Source organism: Mixophyes fleayi, chromosome 1 (genome assembly GCF_038048845.1).
Source record: "Mixophyes fleayi isolate aMixFle1 chromosome 1, aMixFle1.hap1, whole genome shotgun sequence".
Lineage (NCBI taxonomy): Eukaryota > Metazoa > Chordata > Amphibia > Anura > Limnodynastidae > Mixophyes > Mixophyes fleayi.
The window spans coordinates 234,245,455-234,258,855 of NC_134402.1; the positions used below are offsets into that span (position 1 = coordinate 234,245,455).

Genomic DNA, 13,401 nt, shown 5'->3' on the forward strand with positions numbered 1-13,401 from the left:
GTGACTTCTACAAGCTGCTTGCTGACATCTCTTTACCTGGTTTCTTTCCACAGCCTATTCATCTGCACCACCTGTGTTGCTTGTTATTTGCTTTCAGGCTCTCTCAGCAATCCTTGTTCAATATCTGCAATACTCGGTTTGTACCATTCTGCATTATCTGGATCATATCTGTTCAACAAATATTGTGTGCTATCACCATATTCCGGGCTCCATAGCTGTCATGTCTAGCTTTTAGCATTGAAGTGTGACATTTGGTATATAACAATCCTATAATCCAGAGGAAACACTGGTAAAAACCATCTTTTTAACTAAATGTCACCGTAGTGATTTCTCTTTGGCAGTGTTGTATAACGAGATGAGTGTATGCAGGTGAATAGTTCAATCTCTGATTAGATGGTGAGGTTGTGAATGTTGTGTTTTGTCATCACTATGATTTAGACTAGACCCAGAGCATGCGCAGGGTCTCTATCTGAAAAACAGGGTAATTCCGCATGCACTGATTGATCATTTGATCATTTATTCCCTGTAATCCATATCTTGCATACACAAGGTGCGATCTCTTAGGTAATTGAACCGGACGTCTGAGGATAAATAGGGGATTAGAATGATACTAGACATGATATGCTTCCTGTATACTGAACCTTAGATCTCACTAAAGTGTATTTAACATTATAATATTTAACTATAAACTCTGCTACATTTCATTATAGATAACTATGTGTTGGAACTATTTTTAAGGTGAACTAATTACAAGTGTATGTGTTCGTGTAAATGTGTGTATAAGTGTTCGCACATGTTGTGGTTAATTACGCTCCTCCACGCCGTAGCGTGCTATTCGCATAATTTCAGACATAGACAATCAGATTGATAGATATTAATTTGAAATGACCATATCCAATTGTTTGATTTCGACAGCATGTAATAAATATAGTGCAAATGCTCCAAAAAACCTCCACCTTGTGCGTGTGTCTAAACTTACAGCAAAAGTACACATTGTATTTCACTCCTATTCACATTGTACCGTATAATAAGAAATATTTTGATTTGAATACGGGTATAAATACGTAAAAGTGGCAAAAAAAATACGATTTAAATCAGCCCCAGGTACTGTATACTAGTTCGGGACAACATATTAACATACCTGCCAGTTTTGGTGGTCTGCTGGTGTGGGGTCCCAGCAGGAATTCATTCAGCATTCACCTATAATTTGGGAAGAAAAAAACTGTGTCACACTGTGCACCAACTACTGTACAATACTTTATAAACATTAGGTGGCTGATTTAATTAAAAGTGATGTGCCACGAGACATTACCGCGATGTCTAGCTGTGCACATTTCTGGGTACTGCAGTACTAAGATCGCAGCTTTTCCTGTGAATCTCTATGGAGTGCGAGGAAATATATGCAATTAATCGGCCCCTAGGAGGACAAAAACGAAAACAATTAGAGAGAGCATAGAGAAAAGCAACTGATAGAGAAGCCCAATCAAACAATTCTTCTCATTTATTTATGTGGGTGAAAACAATTCCAGAAATACACTAAGTACTGTACAACAGGTTTAATGAGCAGATGTCCACTAGAGTCTTCCCTATACTTTAATATTTGTCTTTCACTCATAGTGAACTACATACTTCATAAATTACTGTATTTATCATTTTTACACTGTAATGTCCCCTTACTCCCATTGGCTGGATAATTTGTACCTTTAGATGATTAATTATGGAGTATTATCACAGTTCATGCCACTTTTATACAGGAGAATGCTCTCAGTCTGCTTTGCATTTTAACGCCTTTGCATGTTTAAATTTATGTATCAAGGACCTACAACTCTTGGTGACCCCCAGTGGTTACAAGCAGTACTGCAAGTGCTGGAAAAAATCTGGCATGAAGGAAGCTACCGTATGTCTCATCAAGTTGTGCTGTTATTCTCAAGGATTCATACTGATGTTTACATATTCTCTGTAAAGAGCTCTTGTTTATGTTATAAATTTAATACATAAATAAATCTTATTAGCAAAATTAGTCCAACTTTATATTGTTGTACAGGGTTCTTTTTAGGCTAAAATTAATTTGCAGCCTTTCCAGCCAGACAGCAAATGTCCACACATGCAGGCAAAAGAAAGTATATTGCCCTTGGACTTCGGCACGTCATGTGCTTCAGCAGAACTGTTTGTATGACCGTCATTTTCTTAACAGCCAGTGAAACATGCTAATGTATTGATATTATAGCATTATCCAGTCAACAGTCCAAGACTGATGGAGGTGGGTTGATATTACATACATGAATGTACTGCTTCAAACATGAAGATTTGCTGAAAATATTTTGAGCTTTGATATTTTTTGCTTTATCAATTCTTTAGCAAATACAGAAATTCAAAGCTTGCTATTGGAAGACACACTTGGTGCATACACATGTAAATAACTATACACATCTCTATAAGTAGAATATTAAGATTTTTATTATAGATTTATTATTTTGTCCCTGTATTCAAAGGTTGAGATGACTAGCTCTCAACTTTACATAACGTATTACAAATTTACTTGAAATGCAACTTGTATTCTGGCCCTTCTGTTTTGATACATGAAACTGGAAGTCTAAGTGATGTGTTTTTTAACATCTACAACATTTTTAGCCCTTTAGTCCTGATTGGCTGAACCATTTCCCAAGTTACCTTTATAATTAGACCCATGGCCATATTTTGGAAAAGGTGAAAGCCTGCATTGTTTACAACCGCACACTCTTAGGGAGCACACATGAACACATACTGCTTTTCTTTATTCCCTTTTTAAAAAACAAAACAAAAAAAAAAACAGCAGCTAGAGTCCTATAAGTGCTGATTATTGGGTAATGCTGTGTATTCTATGGGAAAGATGTTCTTTACACATGTGACCTGTGGGCCACAGAGCAACAAAATGTATTTTGTTCAGAGCCGAGATAGGAAAAATGTGAGATCCTTACTCCATACTTGCCAAATTTTTGAACTCCCCTCCAGGGAGGGACAAGGGCGTTGTGGTGGCGTGTACGCGCAGCAGTAGGTGGGGACATGATGCACAGTTTGCACAAACATGTGTCATCACAGACCCACCCACTTCCCAAGAAGATCGGGTGGGATCAAGGGAGAGTGGTACAGGTTCAAAGTACTGGAGCCTGGGCCTGCCTGTAAGCCCTGGCATGTATTTGTAATGGTAGGAGCCAACAACCTGGTGGAAGGAGGAAGGAGGTTCAAAAAGTTGCGGTATCAGGGCCTGAAATTCCTCTTGGTGGCCCTGGGTGGGATCAAGGAGGGTGGCCTACCCTGACGGGTGTTTGGGGTGTACTCCTTGAAACTTGAGAGTCTCCCGGACAATCCAGGAGAGTAGGCAAGCATGCCTTGCATAGGTTGGGCGCCTGAAAGATGAAGTGACTTACAATCACTACCTTAACTTGTCAATTTCATTATAAATTTAATTTATATTAATTCATCTTGGAGCATTTTTCTAATGTATTAAGTGTTCCCCACACCTGATTTAGGGGACTCTCTTTACCTCCTGTGTTATGTTGTACATCATTTGTTTGTATCGTGATTCCCTCAAAGTATAACGCTGCGTGATATATCTTTATTTTATAAATAAAGGATGATAATAATACTTTCTGAACAAATTTCCTTGGTTAAATCTATATGTTTGTTTACACATTAGGGCAGATGTTGTTTTTATTTGTATGCAAATTTGTCTTATAATACACAAGAAATGCTTTGCAATCAAGGCATTTAAACAAAAAGATACAATTTATTTTCTTAATGCTGGTAACCTGGCATTACAGCGCTATATATTACGAGCATGGTTGATTTGCTGCCTATGAACTCTAAGCTGTACTTGGTGTATTTTTTCAGACATTGGCCCTAAAATTCCTGTCTTGTATAACAAACATGTTTGAGTTTTTTTGTAGACTGTTACCTAGCCTGGCTGCTGTGTTATATTCTGCCCACTAAACACAAGATTTATCAGAGCATGTGTGTTAAGGGTGAGTACTGTAGAATATGTTTCAATCTGTAGTAGATATTATAGATGTTAATGTAATTATTGATAGAAAAGATCAGTGTCTGGAGGAAAAAGGAAAATCTGGATTACTATGGTTTTGAGTCAAGCATACGTATTGTGCTTTTCTTACTATTATATTCCATTTTGAATATGTTATTTAAAACATTTTGAAGAATAAGATTTATTGTAAATATTTATAAAATAACTCATATTTCAATAAAACTATTTATTATTTTCAAATTGTATAACTGAATGTTACATGTTATCAAAATCCAGGGCCTTATTATCCAATAAGCTGACTAGGATTTAGCCACAGGTACTAGGCTTTTAAGGCGGGGGGGAGACACAGCAATGTTTGGGGAGCAACATTGTGCCAAAAAGTAAAAGAAAAACATTAAGGAAAAATGTAGTAAAGTTTTAATCTTGAAGTATTCCCGTGGTAAAGGCTGGAGACAATCATCATCATCAGCTATTTATATAGCACCGCTAATTCCGCAGTACTGTATAGAGAACTCACTCACATCAGTCCCTGCCCCATTGGAGCTTACAGACTAAATTCCCTAACACACACACACACACACACACAGACCAAGAGAGACTAGGGTCAATTTAATAGCAGATAATTAAACTACTTAGTATGTTTGTTTTTTTTAGAGTGTGGGAGAAAACCGGAATACCAGTGGGAAATCCATGCAAACACGGGGAGAACATAAAAACTTCACACAGATAAGTCCATAGTCGTGAATTGACCTCACGACTCCAGTGCTGTGAGGCATAAGTGCTAACCACTAAGCCTTCGTGCTGTCATACTTGAGCGGGCAGTTGAGAATAAGCAAGTAGGAGTGACAAGGATGGTGACAGCATCCTTACCCTAGGTATCGTTCGTTCATGCCTGTGTTTTGCTATAAAGTTATGATTTTAATGATAACGAAACGTGTAACAAAGATGTCTGTGACCCTTTTAAAAAGCTAAGTGGAGCTGAGTTTTGAATACATAGTAACATAAATATTGGTGGGGGTGAAGGAAGGCGGATTTAAAATTAAGGACAAGTTTGTTTTTACCTACCTCGTATCAGCCTTGCGTGGAAGTACATGCTTCCTGGTTATGTTATTACCTATGCTAGTTTTAGCTAGTAATTAATTAGCTGCCTCCTGAGGCTGATTGTCAGCCCTATCCTCCTCTGTCCTGATTGGCTGTTAGTACTATTTAAGGCAGTGAGATCAGAGCCTCACTACCGGTTACAGCGTCCTGTTTCAGTACTGCTGCCTGCTCCTTTGTCCCTGTGTTTGGTGTTTAACCTAAGATTGATTCTCCGTGTATGACCCTTGCCTGTCCCTGGATTCCGAACCTGTGCTTTTGACCTTTGACCTTGGTTTGTTCTGTGGATACGCTGTCTGCTGCCGGCACCGACTCTGCCTGGACCCCACGCTGCTGTCCGCCATAACACTCTATTCCTGGGTTCTCCTTAGCCAGTACACCACTCTCGACCCTCTGTTAGTCTGCGGCCAAGTCTGTCCCCACCACTAGGGGCTCCAGTGAACACCAGGCTTTCGGAGCAGACTCCGGGTTTTGTTGTACCGGCTGGAGGGGTTCCTAACATTATAACCGGCCGTGAAGATTGGTGTTATATTGCCAGTGACTCGAATCTTTCTCCAGCCCAGGTCCTGGCTAACCAGATCCAGGCAATTTCGCAAGTAGTACAGGGCCTATCCCAGCGCTTGGCAGCTCAAGAAGAGGCTTCCAGAAACCTGCAGCCTCAGCAAGCCTCTGCTGGCATCATACCAGAGCCAAAAATGAACTTGACTGACCGGTTCTCGGGAAGCAGGTCTGCTTTCCGCAACTTTAAGGAGAGTTGCAGGTTATACTTTCGCCTGAGACCACTCTCCTCCGGTTCCGAACAGCAAAGGGTAGGGATTGTTATCTCTCTACTCCAGGGCGACCCTCAGTTTTGGGCCTTCTCCCTTCCACCAACCAGTCCAGCCTTACAGACCGTGGATGCCTTCTTCCAGGCCCTGGGGTTGCTATATGATGACCCAGACAGGGTGGCTTCAGCTGAGTCTCATCTCCGGGCATTAAGGCAAGGACGACGTACCGCTGAGGAATATTGTGAGGAATTCTGGCGATGGTCCACCGATAGTGCCTGGAATGATCCGGCACTGCGGAGTCAATTCCGGCTTGGTCTCACCGAGCAAATTAAGGACTCCTTTGTTCAGTATCCAGTACCTGTCTCTTTGGAAGATTTGATGCAGCTCGTCATTAAAATTGACTGTCGAGTTAGAGAGAGGAAAGCTGAACGGGAGTCGTCCATACCTGTTGACTCAGTTCTAGTGCTACGTTGCCGGATTCACCTGAACCCATGCAGCTGGGTGCTTACCGCCTGCCTCAGGAGGAATGCTCCAGAAGACGCTCACTAGGTCTTTGTTTATATTGTGGCCAACCTGGCCACCTCGTACGCTTCTGTCCCAGCAAGTCGGGAAACGCTAAAGCCTAAGCGCTGGCGAAAAGGTGCACTTAGGTCTACAAATTATCTCTTCAGAAAACTCTTTGTTGGTTCCTGGACGTCTAACCTTTCGTGACAAATCCGCAGATGTGACAGCTTTCCTCGATAGTGGTGCAGCAGGTAATTTTCTGGATATTCACTTGGCTCGGACACTTGACATTCCGGATATCAAGTTAGGTTCAAGCATTACCACCTGTGGTTTGGATGGTAGCCCCTTGCCTAGGGGTAGAATTTTCGCAAAGACTCCAATGGTTCGGTTGTCTGTAGGAGCCCTCCATGCAGAGGAACTCTCCTTCTACCTAATTACCTGTCCCTCTGCTCCATTGATTCTGGGGTATCATTGGCTTTGCAGCCATAATTCCCTTATTGATTGGAAAAGAGGGGAGATCATCCGTTGGAGCCCAGAATGTTCCGTTGCTTGCCTGTCTCTACCTCTTAGAGTACTCCAGCCTAGTCCTGAGTTACTACCTGCACCCTATCAGGAGTTCAGTGATGTATTCTGCAAGAAGAAAGCCGACTCACTTCCACCACATCAGGATTATGATTGTGCAATAGATCTGGTACCAGGATCCAATTTGCCCAAGGGGCGCCTCTATTCTCTATCTATCCCTGAGACCCAGGCCATGGAGCAGTATGTGGAGGAAAACCTGCAAAAAGGATTTATTCGTCCTTCTAAGTCCCCCTTAGGAGCTGGTTGCTTCTTCGTATCTAAGAAAGATGGTAGCCTTAGGCCTTGCATTGATTTTCGTGGTCTGAATAACATCACTGTTAAGAACACGTACCCTCTGCCTTTGATCTCCGTCTTGTTCGATCAGTTTAAGGCAGCCACCATCTTCTCAAAGATTGACCTCAGAGGTGCTTACAATCTCATCTGAATCAGAAAAGGGGATGAGTGGAAAACAGCCTTCAACACCCAGTCAGGACACTACGAATATCTTGTTATGCCATTCGATTTATGCAACGCTCCGGCAGTCTTCCAAGACTTAATCAACGATGTGTTGCGGGAATTCCTTGGAAAATCAGTGGTCGTCTATCTGGATGACATCCTAATTTACTCACAATCCTTGTCTCGGCACCGTCAGCATGTTCATGAGGTCCTACTGAAGTTACGTGAACATCATCTCTACGCTAAACGAGAGAAATGTGAGTTTGAGGTGTCCACTGTGGCCTTTCTGGGGTATATCATCTCTTCATCAGGATTCGCGATGGATCCCGCTGAGGTTCAGGCAATACAAGATTGGGTCCTCCCTACTAACCTGAAGGCGGTCCAAAGATTCCTTGGATTCGCTAATTATTATCAAAGATTCATAGCTTCATTTTCCTCCTTGGTGGCTCCTATCACTGCTCTCACCCGAAAAGGAGCCAACCCAGCTGAATGGTCTCCAGAAGCGTTGGCGAGTTTTTCAGCCCTCAAGGCCGCATTTGTGTCAGCACCAGTTCTTAGACACCCAGATCCGGAACTCCCATTCATTGTAGAGGTAGACGCATCAGATGTTGGTGGAGGGGCCGTCCTCTCTCAGAAAGACCCTCAGACTAAAAAATTGCATCCCTGTGCTTACCTGTCTAGAAAGTTTTCACCCGCAGAGAATAATTACGACGTTGGAAACCATGAATTATTGGCTATCAAGTGGGCCTTAGAAGAACCGCGGCACTGGTTAGAAGGAGCCACACATGTAATTACGATCTTCACTGATCATAAAAATCTCCAGTATATCCAGAACGCGAAAACCTTAAATCCCAGGCAGGCCCGCTGGGCTTTGTTTTTTACCCGGTTTAATTTCGTCATTACCTTTCGTCCTGGTTCAAGGAACACCAAAGCTGATTCATTATCCAGCAGTTTCATGGCGTGTTATCCTCGGTCTCCTGATCCACAGTCCATTGTTCCCTCAACTTCCGTTCATATCGCCTTAACGCAGGACCTTGGAGCTACTCTTCGCCGGTTCCAAAGAATTGCTCCAGCTCAGACACCCGCTAATAAATTATTCGTACCTGTTCATCTCCGAAAGTCTGTTCTCATGGAAGGCCATGATAACTGCTCAGCAGGTCACCCAGAAATCCAAAGGACCATTGAAGATTTGTCTCGCTGGGTTTGGTGGCCTACTTTATCTTCAGATGTAGAGAACTATGTCCGTGCTTACCCAGAATGTGCTAGAAACAAATCTTCTAGGATTCGTCCTTCTGGTCTATTGATGCCTCTACCTACCCCAGGTAAACCGTGGACCCATCTTTCGATGGATTTCATAGTCGATCTCCCACGGTCTTCCGGTCATAACACCATTTGGGTAGTTGTTGACCCTTTCAGCAAAATGGCCCACTTTGTTCCATTACCAAAATTGCTGGATGCAAATGCTTGGCCACATTGTTTATTTCACATATCTTCCGTCTCCACGGCCTCCTGGATGACATTGTTTCAGATCGAGGGTCCCAATTCATTGCGCAGTTTTGGAGGGTAATTTGCAATTCACTTGGAATCAAAGTCACCCTGTCGTCTGCTTATCACCCTCAGTCGAATGGTCAAATGGAGAGAACTAACCAAACTCTTGAGCAATTTTTATGCATTTATGTATCGAAGATTCATGACAACTGGTCTTCTCTTTTGCCTTGGGTGGAATTTGCATATAACAACTCTTGCCATTCTGCAACTGGTACATCCCCTTTCTTATGTAACTATGGGTTTCATCCAAAAGCGAATTTCCTCTCCTCTTACCATGTTACCGGGACTTTTGCCTTTACATCTCGGCTAAAGTCCATCTGGAAAAAAGTACACTCTGCTCTACGTCAAGCCTCTTGCAGGTCCAAAGTCCTCGCTGATCGTCACTGTGGTCCTTGTCTATTAAAAGTGGGTGATCGAGTCTGGCTCTACACGCGAAACATCAGGTTGAAGCAACCCTGTAAGAAACTAGGACCTTGGTTTATCGGACCGTTCTCTATCATGGAAAAAATCAATCCGGTGGCGTTCAGACTCCAACTTCCACCATCCTTAAAGATTCCTAGTACCTATCACTGTTCCCTCCTGAAAAAGGCGGTTCCTCCCAGCAAGTTCCATCCTCACTCTGCAAATAGACCTCGGCCTCTGCTTGTGAAAGGTGAACATGAGTTCATCGTGGAGAGAATCCTGGACTCAAGAAAAGTGCAGGGTCAGGTCCACTGACTTGGTGCACTGGAAGGGTTACGGCCCAGAAGATCGAACTTGGATACCACAGAAGCGTCTCCATGCTGAGAGACTCAAGAAGGAATTCTTTAAGAAATTTCCCATGAAGTCTGGCTGTCGGGGTTCCTTGACCCCTCCTCAAGGGGGGGGGGCTACTGTCACGAGCCGCGGCGGTACGCCGCATCCTGGCATGAACTAGCAGCCGGGAGTGTGTTTTAGTTTCTGTGCTCTGTTATTTTCCTTGTGGCATAGATGTAGGAGGGTGTAGGGACAGCCTCTAACACCAGGGGGAGCTCTCATATGATTTAAACTGGTTCACTTATATTTTTATACATGCTTCCTGGTTATGTTATTACCTATGCTAGTTCTAGCTAGTAATTAATTAGCTGCCTCCTGAGGCTGATTGTCAGCCCTATCCTCCTCTGTCCTGATTGGCTGTTAGTACTATTTAAGGCAGTGAGATCAGAGCCTCACTACCGGTTATAGCGTCCTGTTTCAGTACTGCTGCCTGCTCCTTTGTCCCTGTGTTTGGTGTTTAACCTAAGATTGATTCTCCGTGTATGACCCTTGCCTGTTCCTGGATTCTGAACCTGTGCCTCTGACCCTGATCTACTGCCTGAACCCGGATTCTGATTCTCTGCTAGTGACCCTGATCTTTCGCCTGTCCCTGGATTCCGAACCTGTGCCTGTGACCTTTGACCTTGGTTTATTCTGTGGATACGCTGTCTGCTGCCGGCACCGACTCTGCCTGGACCCCACGCTGCTGTCCGCCATAACACTCTATTCCTGGGTTCTCCATAGCCAGTGCACAGCTCTTGACCCTCTGTTAGACTGCTGCCAAGTCTGTCCCCACCACTAGGGGCTCCAGTGGACACCAGGCTTTCGGAGCAGACTCCGGGTTTTGTTGTACCGGCTGGATGGGTTCCTAACACTTACACTATATGGACAAAAGTATTTGGACGCTTGACCATTACACCAACAGGGACTGTAATGACAGTGTATTCAAATACATATACTTTAATATGGAGTTGGTCACTCTTTTGCAGCAATAGCAGCTTTCATTCTTTATGGAAGACTTTCCACAAGATGTTGGGAGTGTTTTTGTGGAAATTTGTGACCATTCATACTGTAGAGCATTTATGAGGTCAGGCACTGATGTTGAACGAAAAGACCTGGCTTGCAATCTCTGTTCAATTCATCCCAAAGGTGCTCGATGGGTTTGAGGTCAGGGCTCTGTGCGGGCCAGTCAAGTTCTTCCACAAAGAACTCACCAAACCATGCCTTTGCTTTGTGCACTATGGCACAGTCATGTTGGAATAAAAAAGAGCCATTAAAGAGCATTAAGCTCCCGCCGCACAGATTTTATGCGTACATTAATGCCAGTGGAAGTTCGGTACTCTTCTGCTATGGAATCAGCAGATTCTTGTCAACTTTTACGCACCATGCGCCTTAGCAGTTGTTGACCTCGCTCTGTGATTTTACGTGGTCTTCTGCTTTGTGGCTGAGTTGTATGATAGAGATAAAATTTAATAAAACACTAATGTATCATATTTCTTCAAACAATGCCACCTCCACCATCAACAGGAAGCCAGGAAGGAGTCAAAGGAGCTACCTCTTTCCCTACATCATAGCAACTCCTTATCCCAACCCCAGAGGAACCCCTGTTACCACCCTGGAGGAAACCGTTTCCCCACCTCCAGAGGAACCCCTTACCCCATCCCCAGTGGAAGACCAGGAGGACTCCTGAGAGGGACCGCTCATAGTAGCAGAGGAGCACTTGGAGGAGCCCCAGCTGGAGGAGTTAGGGAGCCCCTGAAGAATGTACATATCTAGATTTCTTGATTTTATAATCTAGTATTATATATAATTTTTTTTTGCACTTGATGACCCGGGAATTACACACAGGACTTTTGCAAGGTTATTCCAGGGTCAGTTCTGGGTAGCTGCCAGTGTGAACGATGTGACTCTGGTTTTTCAACCCGAGTCTCACAGAAAGGAGATGATTGGGGGGATTAGGGATGCTTGAACATGACGTCATTTAAATGCTGCAGAGGGGAAGGCGAAAGCATGGCACATTGGCAGGAGGAAGAAGTTCGTGAGTTGCTTGCAATCACAAGAGAGGAGGAAATTCAGAAACAAATAACTGGAACTGTAAGGATGCCACAGTGTACCTCAATATTGCTAAAATATTAACTAGCCTGGGAATCAAGCGCACCCAGCAGCAGATAGTCAACAAGTTATAGGCACTAAGAAAACAATACTCAAAAGTATATGACCACAACCGCAGAAAGAATGGTCCTGGCCGTATGGAATGGCCATTTTATGAGCAGTGTAACATTGTGTTCGGCAACTCTGCCCTGGCAAATCCTATAGCACTGTCCTCCTCAAGCTACCCTGATGCTTACAGTCCAACATCTGAAAGCAGTCAATCAAGCGGGTGGGTGATTTGGAGTCTTCTGCTGTGAACGAAGACATAATGAATATGTCTTTTGCAGAGTCACAACCTTCACCAGCTACACCACCTTCCCCAGCAACATAACCATCGCCAGCGTCACAACCTTCGCCAGCGGCACAGACCCAGCTGTTACGTTCCAACAGTAAGTATTATTAACTTTAACATTAAAGTAGAAGAAATAAATAAATGAGAGTTTAACATTAAAAAAACTAACTTAAATACATATTAAAAACATCAACACGTATATATTGTAGCGTGAAGCTAGTGTGCGGTAGGGAGGGCATCTCAAGCACATATCAGCTTACAACACTGCTATTTTATTTTGCAGCAACATTCATTGTTCCTCGGTGGCTCTAATGTGCTTTGTTTGTTTTTCACATTTCTAGTTTACAATGTTCCTCAACAGAAAAAGAGGCTCACAAAGATGGAACAAAAAACAAAAGCCATGACCACAGAAATGGTTTAACAGTTCAAGGAAATGGATATGGCTATAGAAGACGCACGTCTCCAACGCTTCTTTGATAATGAGCACGAGCTGCAGAACTCTTTCCTTACGAAAAAATTGAGTATGCATTCGAGGATTAGCAGGGAAAATGGAGAATCTCAAATGGCTTTCCTTGATCGTCTGTTGCCAAGAGTGCAAGGGCTTGCAGAACCCCCGCCACACTCTCTATACTACCTAGACAGGACTTATACCTTATATAACAGAGGGCAACAATTTCTTCTCCAAACCTCAGGCACGTCACTAAAACCCAACATCATCCGCAACAAATTCCTCCACATTCCCGGAGTACCTGGCTGCTTCACATAATCCTGAGTACCACCATTACCATCAGCTATTGGTGATGGCACTATATATTGTAAAGTTCTAATGTTGTCTGTTTATGTGGCAATTTTAGTTAAAATGTTCCCTATGTTTACAATGTTTGTATCTGAAGTGCTGGGATAATAGTTTACTTGGCAGTAGTTTTGTTGGCATATCTTTGTCAAAACTCAAAACTGTCTATATGTACATTTTTTTTAAGATATAATATACAGACCTTTATAAAAACACATGCACTTTTTTTATTTATATTGGTACATATCAATAAATATGTAATCTACAAAAAGATCTTTGAAAGATTTAATAAAAATATTTTGTTCTGGTTACCCTTTGTCAGTTCTACTCTAATAGTGATGGTAATTGGCGGTGATGGTGGTGGGAATGACTTCTGCACAGGCATTTGTACGATCGCCCTCAAATGTCGCTGAATCTACAGAAAGCTGAGATAGTTCAG

The 13,401-nt window shown here is 42.9% G+C and overlaps 1 long non-coding RNA gene across 1 annotated transcript; it reads left to right on the forward strand.

Moving 5' to 3' along the window:
* The first annotated feature begins 11,164 nt into the window (after window positions 1-11,164).
* On the forward strand, window positions 11,165-13,172 carry LOC142107484 (uncharacterized). Its single transcript, XR_012679963.1, has 3 exons — window positions 11,165-11,490; window positions 12,165-12,266; window positions 12,511-13,172. It is a non-coding gene; the product is annotated as an uncharacterized LOC142107484 (long non-coding RNA).
* Window positions 13,173-13,401: the final 229 nt, after the last annotated feature.